Genomic DNA, 15,082 nt, shown 5'->3' with positions numbered 1-15,082 from the left:
GATTCGTTGAATGACTTGTTCCATTTCTGCTTCTGTTACCAAGAGTATTATCATAGAATGGTAAGAAGCATCTTTTGACCATAGCAGACATAATTAATTCCATGTAGTTATCAAATAATAGACCAAATATAAATGAACTCTATATGAGCAAATTGTACCACTTTGGCTGACATTTTTCAGTGAAGAGAGAAAGGCTGGTCATTGCGTCATTTAGAATCTGTAGTTTAAAGTGAGCTTTTAAAAATATAAATTGATTAGAGGTTACTGGTGCTCTCTTGAATACAAAAACAATGGGGTTTTTTGGGGAAACATAACAGATATGAAGTACTTAGAATATTTGATGGATCCTTTAATGTGTGGTAGAACTTATGACCCACAAAGCCACAATGACTTCTGATGCAGAAAGGACCACAACATTGCAAATGGGTGCATGGGTTGTACACTGTTGATTGTGCTGGGAGTCTCAAAGACTTACAACAAGCAGTTGTTCATCTCTGGTGGACTAGAAAGGGGCTGTGATACACATTCTTCAAGCATCTGGATAGCATGGTAGAAGCAATATCTTTTTTTCAAGCTTATAAAGTGTTGGATGATGCCGTAATTCACTCTGTGGGTGGATTTGTTGCTCCACTGTTGGGTGGTGCTCTTGGACTATAAATGGAATATCATTTATGGGGAATATAATTTATCTTGGACTATAAATACGGTAGAGTATGATTTATGGGGAAACCATCATTGGGCATATTCTTGCAGAAGATCTGCACATCGATTCAGTCTAAGCTTACCAGACTAAAGGTCATGGGCAATCCAGGTCAAGGTGTCAGTTCCCATTTTCAATTCTTGAAGATGTTGCGCAGGAAAGTCTAATAAGGTGGGTCTCCATGAAACTAGGGTCAGAGACAGGATCAAGAACTGAGCCTGCTGGAGATAATGGATGGTTGGAAGACGAAGGTGATGGTGGAGAACCTGAGGATGGAGGAGCCCATTGGATGAATTGGAAAGGCTTCTTTGGGCCTCTGACAAGTGACCCAGAAAGTAGGGAAGCCAGTAAAGGAAAAAGCTCCTTCTTGAGCATCCCAATATTCCAGAGGTGGTCAGCGTGGCATCCTAGGGCCTCGTCATCTTCAGGGGACCAAGACAGCACTTAGATGGCAAGGCAGCTACCTGTTTGATGTTTGAGTTCTACAGGGTGTCAATGGAACTTGTGCATACTGAGATTCTGCTGCAGTGGAAACTACTGCCTATAGTAGAAGTCTTCAAACCTGGTCACTTGAAGATATGTGGACTTCAACTTCCAGAATTCCCCAGCCAGCCATGCCAGCTGGAGAATTCTGGAAGTTGAAGTCCACAAGTTTTAAAGTGGCTAAGTTTAGAGACCCCTGGCCTACAGGAACACAGGAACCGGAGCTGGAAGTGGTGGGATTGGAAGTGCCTGAGGGAACATCTGTGCTTCTCGTATTACCATCTTTACTGCTGATGTCTTGGGGTCCAGAGAGGCCAAGACACTACTTCTTCGATCTTGTCATAATCAGCAGCTAAAACCCCTGCAAGTTGGTTAACCCATCAGGGGAGTGGCCTGGATCTTAGCTTGAGCACAGGGGGTACAAGATCACACCCGTGCCTTCCCCAACGGTCGCCACGACGAGGTGCCCAGGCCGCACAACTAAATCTCTAAGTCATAGTTACTCCCACCCATGATCTTGGTATTGCAGTCTGCTTTCACCCATGGCAGTGATCCTTGGTCTTGTAGTCAGTTGATTGAGGCAGTGCATAAAGGTTGCTCCTTAATAAAACAGGCACTAGGTAGCATCCTTCTCTGCCTGCAGTGTTAAGCGGAGAGTGCCGTTGCACATCTGAACCCAAAGAGGGAGGTTAAGCCAGCCCTGATGTTCTTGTATGGCATTGTATGCAGTCCTCTCTCCTTTCTATTCTTATTTGTTATTTATAAATCAAATGTTATACAGCTGCCCATCTCACGGAAAGTGACAATTAGTTCTCTTCCAATTTAGGTGGTCAGGTCAGCTAAATCATTAAAGAGAACAAATTCTGAGCTGAAATGTAACGATTGGAGAGTCTGAACGATCTGCTTCTGTTTGGACACGTGTTCCTGAACCACAGTGCAACCATTGCACCAATTGACCCAGGAGAGAGTGTCCAACTACAAGTAGTCCTCAACTTAGGGCCACAATCGAGCCCCAAATTTCCATTCTTAAGTAAAACATTTGTTAGGTGCATTTTGGCCCATTTTATGACCTTTCTTGCCACGTTTGTTAAGTTGATAAATTAGTAGCCCGGTTGTTAAGTGAATCTGGCTTCCCCATCGAGAGGAATTGCTTGTGAGGAGGTGACAAAAGGGGATCATGTGACTCCAGGACACAGCAACGGTCATAAATACAAACCAACTGCCAAGCATCTAAATTTTGATGCCATAATCCAGGGGATGCTGCAAAGGTCGTAAACCTAAAAAATGGTTGTAAGTCACTTTTTAAAAAAAATTAAGTTTTATTCATTTTCTACTATTACATTTAATTAGTGCTTAATGAACATCATGCTGTCTGCATTATTTCATTTGCTTAACAATGCACAAATTAATGTTCCTAAGCTTTCCCCCTTTTTTCCAGCTGTTGATAAAACGAATTAAGTCCCATTTTTCAGTGCCGTTGTAACTTTGAACGGTCACTTAAATGAACTGTTGTAGGTCGACGACCTTAAATTGGTTTCCTCCCCACTTGCTCCTTTGCATTACGGACATCCTTCGTGCCCATCCTTCACACACTTTCCTCAGGCAGTTGGTTTTTCATTGAGCAAATGGGAGAAGCCCATTCATTAAATGAGCTGGAATGATGTATAACTTAACTGTCTGCCTAAAAGTTCCTGATTTGAAATTTGGATTCAGGGCACTCTGTTGTCTGTGGGGTTGGCTGGCTTCTCTCCATCCCCCCCCCTTCCCCCCCACCCCCAAATTCCCAGTTGCAGGCCCTACTTTTGTTCCTGGGTGCCTTACATGTTGGAGCTTGTCCTTCTCATTCAGGTGGCAACTGGGCTTGGGTGTTCTGTATTTCTACAGGAACACTTCAGGCTCTTGATTTGCCTTCTTGGCGAGTACACTGCAGGGTCAGGCAACATATTTCAACTTAGGGCTTGGACTTAATTATTAATATACGGGTAATGACTTACGTCTGGTGGCTTAACGACTGAAGTTCCAGGTGAAGCACAAATTCCAGGGTGAGGGTTGGCATTTGCAGCAATGCCTCAACATGTTGCACCCATTCATTCATTCAAATGAAAGGCCATATTGGGTTTTTCTTTTTTCTTTTCTTTTTTTAAATGTAAGCTCTTATCAGGGAGTGTTTCTTTTCTGCAATTACCACATCTGTTTCAGGTTTTGTTTCGGAAATCTTGCTTGAAGTTTTGAGTTTCTGAGAACACAGTTTTTTTAACCTGGTTTTGTTGAGTCCAAATCTATACAGCCGCAATGCATTCTTTAGAATCTGATGTGTGTGACCTGTCTGCATGCTTAGTCTGCATTGTTAAAAAAAAATACTGTTAATAGTTAGCTTAAAGAAAATATGGACAATCGACCCCGAAAAGTATAGATGGAAGTGACTGTAGCACAGGGGTGGGCAAACTATGGCCCGCGGGCCACATCCGGCCCGTTGGTCTGTCCAATCCGGCCCGCCTCTGAAAAAAAATCGCTGGGTGTGGCGTATTGCCCTGCGCCGCGTGGCCCCCAAAGCTGCAAAACAGCGCAGAGCGCTCTCGGGGTAGGAAAGAAAAGAAGAACTTTGCAAAGGCCTCGGCTGGGAGTTCGAAATCACCTTCAAGTGCGACCTCTCCGAAGGTGAGTCCCTGCCGATCCCCCTCTTTTTTCTGGGGCTTCCAGGCTTAAACTTTGCAAAGGCGCGAGCGTCTTCCCGCCAAGGAACGGGAAGGGTTCCACCCGGCGAGTGGGCAGGCTGCTTAGAGGAGACGACCTGGCGGCGCTCCGGGTTTCCCCTCCGCTATGCGGCTTGGGGCCAGGCGCAAGCGCCCGCAAGGAAAAAGGAAGCCGCAAGTTGCTGGGAAGTTGCTCGGGTTTCCGGGGCTTCCAGGCTTAAACTTTGCAAAGACAAAGTTTGCAGGCGGGAGCATCTTCCCACCGAGGAGCGGGAAGGGTTCCACCCAGCAGGCGGGCGGGAGATAAGGTACACTTAGTGTTGTATTTGCACTCTATTGTTCTCACTACCTGTCTTTGTGTTGAAGAGGCAGTTGTGATCCTGTTACAATTGTGTGGCTTGGTTGGCGCTATCTGAGGTAGTATGTAGGAATTACCTGGCATTTTCTAAGGAGGCATCACATGTTCTCGAATGCTCAGCCATTGTGCTGAAGCAAGAGGAAGGATAGGCATATATTGCATACCGGTAAGAGAATACTTTCCTCTGCTATGGGTCACCTTACTGAAAGCATCAAAAGCTGTATGGCAAGTGTGGGGAAGCTACTGGCCCCCCAGAAGAGGCTGAAGTACAGTGCCTTGTAAGCCCAACCAGCAGAGCTCAGTGGCAACTGGTGGTGAATTGTCGCTAAAAAAGCCATCCAGGTTTCCCTTCCTAGTCTACAACTGACTTAAATATTGCTGATTTGCAAGAATATCTTCCCTTGACTATTCCAGTGGAAACACGGAATATAAATCAGATAAAGAAATAAAAGCAAGGAAATGAAATACGTAGAGAGAACATAAAGCCATACTCCCAGTGGCTTCTTTCAGTTTCATTTCCTTCTGTAAGTCCATCCTTTTATGATGGAATGTCTAATATTTTGACAGTAAGTAGCTTATTGTCCATATATTGCATGAGACATTATTAGAGATCTCTAATAATGGCTTATTTGGGGATGATTTTTAAGACTTACACGGTTGCTGCTATAGAAGCAGAGCAGGTTAGTTAATTACAACTATGTTGAATTGTATGGAAATATTTTTGGTGTCAGTTTTCATGTAGATAACCACCTCTGGTCAGATACCTGAATCTCACAGTGGTGATCTTTTATTTTTATTTTGAGCTACCATCATTGTGGAAATTAGGGGCCGGTTTCTAACGAAGGGACCAACTGACCTATGTAACTCTACCATTTATAAATATCCCAAATACCTCACTTTGGTATAGCCTGTGGATCTTTTTGTTTCTAGTTTACATAGCTTTCCTTTAGTGGAAATCTCTACCACTTTTTCTGTCTGGGTTAATGTCTTCGGACTGCAGTCATCTGCTTTATTAATTTTGTATTTCTATTTAAAATGAAAGAAACTGAAAGCCATTCCAGAATCCTGTTAAGCCATTTCTTGCACGTCTTTTCCCTCTAGGTATCTCCATTTAGGGATTCAGCACGTACATAGGAAAAAATTATGTTTGATCATTCAATACATGAGCAAACTGGGGTCCTGAACTTTCACACACACACACACACCCATGCTGCTATTCAGTGATATTGTATAGCATTTATTCTGTAGGTGAAGTTAACTGGATGTTTAATTTTCCCCAATGGATTTACAGTTCAATTATATTTTTCTTCTCTGATATTGCGAAAATAGCTTTGGTCTGCATCTCAGTTTACATTTGCTTTAACTTCATATGTTTGACTACTGGCACAACAAATGCTTTTCGCAAAACCCTTCAGAACATCTGAGAGTACTTGCACAAACCCTTGACTCTCACATTGTCGCATCAGGGAAACTTTTACATTTTTTTTCCCAAATAATTTTATATTGCTTTTCAGTATTAAAAGCAGCCACTTCTAAAGAAGCTAACAATATATTACAAATAAGCTATGATAAGGAATACCTTTAGGACTGTTTCCCAGCTATTTATATTTATCTACCCTGGTTCTGGTATATTGTTTGGCAGCTGTAGATGTGAAGAAATGAAACTTAAATCTAGAGAGAATCACTTTGTGCATAGGTTCCATTGCAAACAAGATTACATTTTGCTCTTGTCATTACAAGGCATTCCCTCTCTCCATTTTCTTTCCATCATGGAAAAGTGAAAACATGGTAGAACTTATTTTAGAGATGTCTTCAAGAATGTCTGCTTCATACTTTCTAAGCACTGTTTTTAAGAAATACTATTTTCACACCTTTGAGACATCTACGAATGTTCCATAATATGTCTGTCAATAAATCGTGTATTTTGTCTATGTAAATTTAAACTGAAGAAAATCTGTGTGTTTTGGAAGCCATGTTCTACTCTTTAATAAGCCATCTTGAATGCCTATTTCCATGAGCTATAATAAAGTAACTTTGGCACCTAATTTTTGTATTCCTTTATTTTTAGTTAACATGCCAATGATTGACACAATACTTCCTTAAATCAGCCTGTACTAACATTGTTCGGACTGGGAATGTATGGACAAAGGGACTAAAATCCACATGAAATTATAGTTTGAAAGAAAACTTTTATAAAATGATGTATCAATGGTACTTGACCCCAGATAGATTAGCAAAAATTTATAAAGGGATTTCTAATAAGTACTGGAAATGTAGTCAAAATTCAGGTTCATTTTATCAGATGTGGTGGTCTTGCAAATATGTGAAAACATACTGGATAAACATAACAATGACAAAGCAAAAATATTTAAGATACAAATATTAATGAAACCTGAAGCTTTTCTTTTAGGTGTGATGGACAAGCCAATTGAAAAACAATTGGGGTGCTATTGCTTCACATGGTGACTGCTGCAAAGATTGTACTTGCTAAACACTGGAAACACTGGAAAGAAAAAGAGATGTCAACTACTGTAGAATGGATTTTGAAGTTGACTGATTTAGGCAATTCTTCCTATTTCTTTGGCTTTGAACAAAAGACTGGCTGGAAGTTTTCAGCTCCCAATATTGTGTTTATAATCAGAATGTTAGAAGATTTCTGCAGGTAGCTTTTGCCTACAGAAGGCTGGGCCAGATACATTCCGACTGTGCTTGGCTTATAGAAGTGTCAGGAATGTCTCACCCCAAAGTGTGGAGATCATTAAGTTGCCAAAATTAACACAATGTCTTGCGAGAGTTTGCCCCCTTTTTGCTCAGCAACTGCAGAATTAATTTCAGCAACTACATTGAAATTAGTTTGCTATCCTAGAGAAACATACGGTTTTGATCCCTTTGCTCTGGGCATTATATTGTGTTTGGCTGTACAGAAGAGCAGTATTATTTCTTGTCCATCCTTAAGAGCTGTGGTGGCACAGTGATTAGAGTGCAGTAATGCAGGCTACTTCTGCTGACTGCCAGGCTAACTGCAATTTGGCAGACTCAAGGTTGACTCAGCCTTCCATCCTTCCAAGGTCGGTAAAATTGTTGGGGGCAATATGTTGACTCTAAACCTCTTAGAGAGGGCTGTAAAGTACTGTGAAGCAGTATATAAGTTTAAGTACTATTGCTATTGCTTTGTAGATGGCATATGTAAACGATTTCATTTAGATGCAATTAAAGGAATGCATTATAACCATATGAAAAGCAACTTTACTGTTATATAACAAGTTAAGTTTGAGGTCATTTAGTACATACAAAAACATTTAACATTTGGTGTGCAGTTGTACTTTGCATCTAATCTACTATGATATTTGGGAAGCTGTAGGATGCCTCACCTTGAAGAACAGCATTTAAAATATTTTTTTACAGTCAGTGTGAACCCAACGCATAAAGTTGCTGTTGGCCTCCATGTGCAAATTCCCAATTCCACACTTCCACAAGCCCTCAAAGGAACTTTGCTCCTTCAGACACACAAGAGAGCAATTCCTTATATCCTTCACTGAAGCTGAGACATACAAAATGCATACAGAAATCTATTTATTGGCAGACAGAAGTGAGTCTTTTACACAACAATCACAACGGCACCCAATGTTTTCTTGTGCCTAGAACCCTGAAAGGATCCTGAAATTAGAAATCAAGGAAATTAAAGCGGGAAAGTAGAATGTCCGGTGTGTTGATTGCACTGACAAGATTCAGTTGTGTTGGTTTTTGCTGTGCAGTGGAAACTAATCACTTTAAGATTTTTTTAAAAAAACAACACAGCAGGGGCCAGCAGCAGCAGCATATTTTAAAAATATCAGGTTTATTTTCCTCTTTTGAAGGTTATAATGCATTCTTGGTGCAGTTTTGCAGAATGTAAAACACCTAAAAATGCAATCACGTGTCTCAGTTTATCAGCAATTAATAAACGGGGATGATTGATCCACTGATCTTTACCATAGCAGCACCTGAAGAGCACTTACAAAGAGATGATTAAGGCAACAGCATTTCCTGATTCTCTCTTGACGTGTGGTGATTGATTGAATTTATATATCCGCCATCTCACTAAGCAATTCTGAACAATTGTTCCAAAAGATGGAGTGATAATTGGCAGCAATGGTCTGCTATCAGTCCAGAATCAATAAGCCAAAGGCAGAACATTTAGTTTATTTATTTAAACAAGGTAAATGCCATCCAATTCAATAGCAGTGATTCTTGCCAGTATATAAAGTTAAAAACAAACTAGTTGAGCTATGTAAATTATAATGTCCAAGGACACAAGCAACAATTCCAAGTTACAATCAAACATTAACTGTCAGATGCCATATCTTGGGCTTTTAGACATACAGTATAACTACCCCAGCTATTGAACAATCCTGCATAGTATATATTGTACCTCTAAAACTGGGAACTGAGCCCGTTTAGGGCATCACAAAGTTATGACTTTTTTGTAAGGCATTGCTCATAGAAAGGGAGAAGAGCCAGGAAGAAAATATTAATCAGAGCAGAATGAATAAATAAAAGAAAAAAAACATAAGACAGATGTACTCTTACATAAATGTTTAAAAGTGGATTGCCTTTTAGTTGTTGGATGAAATATCCTGGGTTCAATTCCAAGTGGGGAAAAAGACACTGGAAACATGGAGGCTGTTTGGAACGATGGTTTAATGGTGGACAGGACCACATGGCTTGGAGCTCCAAAGTAAAAAGGACAATCACGTGCTTCAACATGTTCGGTGAAGGGAAAACAGGGCAAGATGCTGAGAGACCCTTAATTTTATACCCTCTGTTGGGTCCCACCTTAGTGTTTCCTGTTCCTGTGTAAGAAATATATCCCATTGTCTGTCAGACTCCTAGGGGCGGGGGTCTTAGCTAATTTTATAGGCTTTGACTGGACCACATGGCTTCACCTGAGTGCTAGCTGATGCAATCTTCCCAGGCCATGTGGTCAGATGGGTTGAGAGCTTTGTTATGTAGAATACCCTGGCCCATGCCTTAATGGCCTGCCCATTAATAAAGGTGGGGATGAGCTGCTTCTGAGGTGAGTTTCTGCTTCTGAGTTTCTACTTCTCTTTTTAGGGGAAATATTCTGCCTTTTTAGTATATCCTAAAATATTTCATTTTCCTAGGAGAGGGGTGGGTCAACATAGTGCTCAAAAAGGAAAAGTGGTTTATACATGAAATAAAAGACATTTAAGGAAAAATAATTAAAGATTGGTAGATTGGCAACTGCTTGGTGGCAGAGCCCAGGCTTTGCACATAAATAATGGTTCACATTTATCCATAACTCTCTCCCCATCCTATTTGTTAAAAAAAGGGGGGGGGATTATGCTTTACCCTCAGAAAAGACGTTGATCAAAGCAAAATATTCTAAATTGCTTTATTACACTTTCCTGAATGCAACATGTTCTGATAGCCAGTACCCTTGGCATTTCTCTACTAAAGTTGCTTGATCATTTCCTTTCTTCTCTTACTTTCTTGCAGAAGTCATCATGTTTTTGGCTGGGAACTGAAATGATGGGAAACTCAGCAGCTGCAACTGCTGATAGTGGGAAGCACGTGATTTATGATGAGGAATAAATGTTTGCTCCAAGAAGTGAAAATATCTGTGTACTAGAGCTTGCTTCTGTCCATTTTATTACATGCAATTAAGAACGGAAATACATAGTGGGAATATAGTGGGAAAAGATGCTGAGGCCCCCAGAAACCATGCAGAGAAGAGCAACCAAGATAATAAGGGATCTGGAGGCAACAAAAATAATAAGGGATCTGAAGGCTAAATCATATGAGGACTGGTTGCAGAAACTAGGTATGTCTAGCCTAGCAAAGAGAAGGGCTAGGGCGTGACATGACAACAGTCTTCCAATACCTGGGCTACCAAAGGGAAGAGGAGGCCTATTCTCCATAGTAACTGAGGGCAGGATAACAGGGGTGGGATTCAAATTTTATAACAACCGGTTCTGTGGGCATGGCTTAATTTGTGGGTGTGGCTTGGTGGTCATGTGCCTGGGTGGCCCTGGTTTGGTGGTCACGTGACCAGGTAGGCATGGCTTGGTGGTCACGTGACCGGGTGGGGGTGGTGGTTTGGTGGTCACGTGACTGGGTGGGCATGGTCAGATGGTCATGTGACTGGCAAACAAAATACAAATGGTCCTCGTTTAATGGCCAGTTGCTTAGCAAGTGTTCTAATTTATGACTGACCTCTCCAGAGCTACTTGACCTGTTTTTGGAGTTTTGACAGCCATGCATGCGCGCACACACACACACACACACACACACACACACACACACACACACAAACCTAACCCTGCTATTCTATGATTCTGTAAGGATTTTCTGCAGAGGGAAAGGTGAGCCAGCCAGGGCAGAGCCGTCCCCACTCGGCTGCCCACAGACCCGCATCTCATCCCCTGCTGCTACTCGGATTCTCTGCACCTGCTGGGGCTCATGGCTGCCCAGGGGAGGGGGTGCAGGAAGCAATCAGCAAGCATGCATCCACCCACATCGCCCCTCTGCCAGCCGCCTCTTCCTCGCCCAGCCGAGCATTTTAGCTGAGTGCGGACTGCCGAGGAAGATCCACTCTCGTGAGGCTTGACTTGCACCATTCTCACAGAATGTGGCCCTCATTCAGCCAAAGCACACAGGACGGCGGGTGGCAGAGGGAAGGGGTGGCAGGCAAAGGGGCAATGGGGGCCTGGGTGGCATAGTGTTGTGCTCCCTGGTCCTCTCTCTGCTGCTGCTAGCAGGCAAGGCCAAACAGCTGCGGAGAATCCAAGAGTCTGGACTCAACTGGGGCTGGCCGCAGCAGCAGCAGCAGCATGTAGGTGACTGGGGCTTGCAAAGCCTCACTTCCCTAGTGAGATCTTGGTGGAAGGCAGACAGCAATGGCCGGCGGGCAGGCAAAGGCAGACTGCAGGCAGCAATGGCGCATGGCAGAGATGAGGGGCGGGGTGGGGCAGGACGGGCAGGGTTAGAATGCAGTCAGCTTGTCGTGCATGTGCAATAAGGACTGACTAGGTAGGGAGCGGAGAAGCGGGTGGAGAGAGGCAGGGCCAACTAGGGGCCCATTTTACCAGTTCTCTGAAATACCAGGAATCATAACAACCGGATCAACTGAACAGGTCCAAACTAGTAGAATACCACCCCTGCAGGACAAGAAGCGATGAGTGGAAGCTCCTCAGAGGGAGATCCAACCTGGAAATAAAGAGGAATTTCCTGCAGTGACAACAGTTAAGTCAGTGGAAGAGCTTGCCTCCCAAAGTTGTGGTTGCTCCATCCCTGGAGGTTTTTAAGAGAAGATTGAACAACGATTTGACCGGCATGGTATAAGGTCTCCTTTCCTGCCTTGGACAGGGGGTTGGGCTAGAAGACCTCTGAGTACCTTCCAGCCCTATGAGTCTATGAATGTTTGGATGTTGAATGAACTGGGAATTGGGAGGAGGGAGATAAATGCCTATACACTCAGTCGGACTTTGAGGAGGCTTAATCTGACAAGATGATTCTGTCTTCCTTTCTAACAAAGCCTCGTGATTTCAGAACCTCTAAGACTTTCCCAATCTGCCAGAAAAGTGGATGGGGCAGATGTGTGTGTGTGTGTGTGTGTGTGTGTGTGTGTGTGTGTGTGTGTGTGTAGCATTAGCATTTCGCTATTTTTCCTTTAAAAAAAACAAAAACAGAATCTTTACTCCAGGACTAAGCAGATCGTACCATACTGGAACTTGTAATGCTAGATCTCTCCCTCTGTAATACAAACTTTCCCACCAACCTTAAAAATAGACAATCCACAGCAGGAACTCTGGGTTTAAAAAGAGAAGAAGAAAAAACTAGCCAGGATTACCAGATGAGCATTTTAGGAAATGCACATTTGTATGGCACTCATGGAGGCTTCTATGCTGCAGAAACAGGTTTGTCACACAATCAGCACTCTTTCCACTGTAGATGAGCTACTACAGTGGTCCCCAACCTTTTTTGTGCCACGGCCCGGTACTGGCATCACAAAATGATCCGCGGCCCGGTACCGGCATCAGCACGCATGACAAGGCAAGGCGAGCCAAGCGACCGGCCAGCCAGCCGTCCCCGGCTTCTCCCCGCCACCTTCAACTCCTCCTTTGTACCTTTGTCGATGGGCTTCACTTCCGGATGGCTTCGAGACGGTCGCTCGGCTTGCCTTGCCTTGGGTGCTGAAAGAATCCTCGCGCCTTAGTTTCATTCAAAGCCCCCCCCTTCGATGAAATTAAGGCATGAGGATTCTTTCAGGACCCAAACGTCGCTTTCCAACTGGAAAAGCTCACACAGAAGCACTTTCTCGTCAAACAAGATGGCGGCGCCCAGCAAACCAGCAGCCCGGTAGGAAATGTTCCACGGACCGGTACAGGTCCCCGGCCCGGTGGTTGGGGACCCCTGAGCTACTATGTTTCTCAGTTTCATCAGTTGCCTTGGCTTCATTTTTAGAAAGGTATGAAAACATCTTACTGCAGTCTTGATTTCTTCAGGTTTAATTCACATAATAAGGAACATCAAATCACGATCAGCTCTCAGAGGGATTAGTAGGGTCTTTGCTGAGACATGTCTCTTGGCTTAATTTCATACTAAATGCTACAACACTTAGCTTTATTTCTAAATGAGCTAAAAGAGGATGTTTCTGAAGTACTCCTAAACTTGGATTAAAGGCCCCTAGCAAATAAGCTATAGACTTGCTGGAGACTTTTAAATGCAAGCCACGTTCTATAATAGAGACAGAAAACAGATAGGAACTGTAGAGACTAACCATTTCATTACATAGTGTCAGTATACTCACATGCCTCTTAGTTGGTTTGCAAGGCAATCTCTAAGACTAGTGATCCTAGCTTGTTTAAGAGCATAAGAATACTATTAAAATTGGCATGTTGCTGTATAGTACTGGGACCTACTGACCAGTGCTGTCCTTTGGGGCAGTGCATGCCACAAATGTGACTAAGGCTGGTAATCCACTTTGTTCTTTTTTTTTTTCCAAAGCATTATGTGAAAGCTTTGACTGACCAAACCTAGAATGGATGAGAAATCAATGTATCCATGGGCCCATCTAGTGAACCTGGCACCTTATTGTTTCCTTTCCATGTTCATATTTATTGTTGTTAATTTATTTAGCTTACTACTTCCTTTTCTGTACTCAGGATAACATCCCAAAAGGAAATAATTTGGTGTATATGTATGTATGTATTTAACTGAATCTTAGAGAATTTCAGTTCATTTATATTATATATATATAACCCATAGCGCTTTTTAGATACGAAGGGAACAGAAGTTGACAAATTCGTGCAGCAACTTCATAACGATGGTATGCTTTCTTCTATTTATGCAGGTAGCAGAGAGGTCACATCACCTTCTACATAAAAATATGATCACCATGATAATGATATAAAACAACCAACGACCTGCAGTAGTACTGTAGATCAGTGTGGTTTAATATTTTCATCACCTTATAGAAACAAGTAGGAGAAGGGTTTCGCTTTGTTTCATTTAAATTATATAGAGAATGGATTTATTTTCTCCCATTTCCTTTCTTCCTGCCTAATCTACACACTAATCCATAGGAAAATAATACAGTGTGAATTGGCATCTATATCTTACTGCCTTCCAGCATCTCTTGATGATTCTTTAAAGAAAAAAAAGGAAACAAGCATTTTGCAAACCAAATACTGGTATAGTTTGCAACTGGGACCCCTATTAGTCCATAGGCATTTCCTCCCCAAAATACTGTTTATTCATTCAATTTGAATCCCACAGGGGTCCTAAGAGCTCCTAATACAATTTTGTATACATATAGTGACCAACTTTTTCACAATGAGGGGGACACAAATAATTTGAAGCAAAAAAAAAAAGCCACTTGCGCGTGGCACACTCTCTCAAAACAATTCTGTGTGGAGCGCATGCGTCTCATAATTGCATCTTGCCACACTGTACCGAACCGTGACGAATTATCGTGTCAAATACAAATACGTTACATCACACACAACGGATCAGATTGGCATCGATCAAATGCAGAGATTTACAGATTAGTCTTCAAATATCAGAAAGGAGGACATGTAGGACACTTTTTGAGAGAGGACAGAACTTACAAAAGGAGGACTGTCCTACCTAAAGGAGGGCGGTTAGTCACCTTACACAAATACTGATCATCAGAAACAAGACTCCACTTGGAGTTCCCCAACAAAAAATATTTTATAGGAAGTGGCTTAAAGAAGATCGCTTAGCTTCTTGGAATGCACCCATGTAGGGATTTTTGAATCATGTTGGAATCATAAGACAGTGTGTAAATGTAATAAAACAATGAATAAATTTCAGCCTATTAGAACTGTGAGAAAAAGGAATTATTTTCAAACTGAATTAATTGGGGTGTCTTTTATTTTAATGGCGGCTCCTTTTTACAGCCTTTGGGGTGGGAGTTATTCATAGAATTGCCTATATTTTATGTAAATGGATGGTTATGAAGCAGTGTGAGAAAATACTAAAAGGTATTAATACTATTAGCAGAAGTTATTTGACTTATATGTTACTTTAGAAAATACAGGGACTTGCTGAATGTAACATGTAACCTAACATATGAATGTAATGTAATCTATGTACTAGATATTTTATGTAATGTATTGCAAGAGGTGGCTACCAGAGGTAACAGATGGTGTAAGATAAATACCATATATGGAAAATGTAGCAAGAGAGCCGTATGAAAACTTCTCCTTTTCTGTCATGGTATAGCCAGATAACATTAACACCCTAGGTGAGTCCGGGGTTGTAAGCTGAATAAAAGTCACACCTCGGGAATAACTCAGGGTTCAGAATTTGACATGTAAGTGC

The sequence above is a fragment of the Pseudonaja textilis genome, chromosome 2 (genome assembly GCF_049901715.1).
Source record: "Pseudonaja textilis isolate UNSWEBS1 chromosome 2, rPseTex1.2, whole genome shotgun sequence".
NCBI lineage: Eukaryota > Metazoa > Chordata > Lepidosauria > Squamata > Elapidae > Pseudonaja > Pseudonaja textilis.
Note: the sequence above shows the minus strand (reverse complement) of the source record.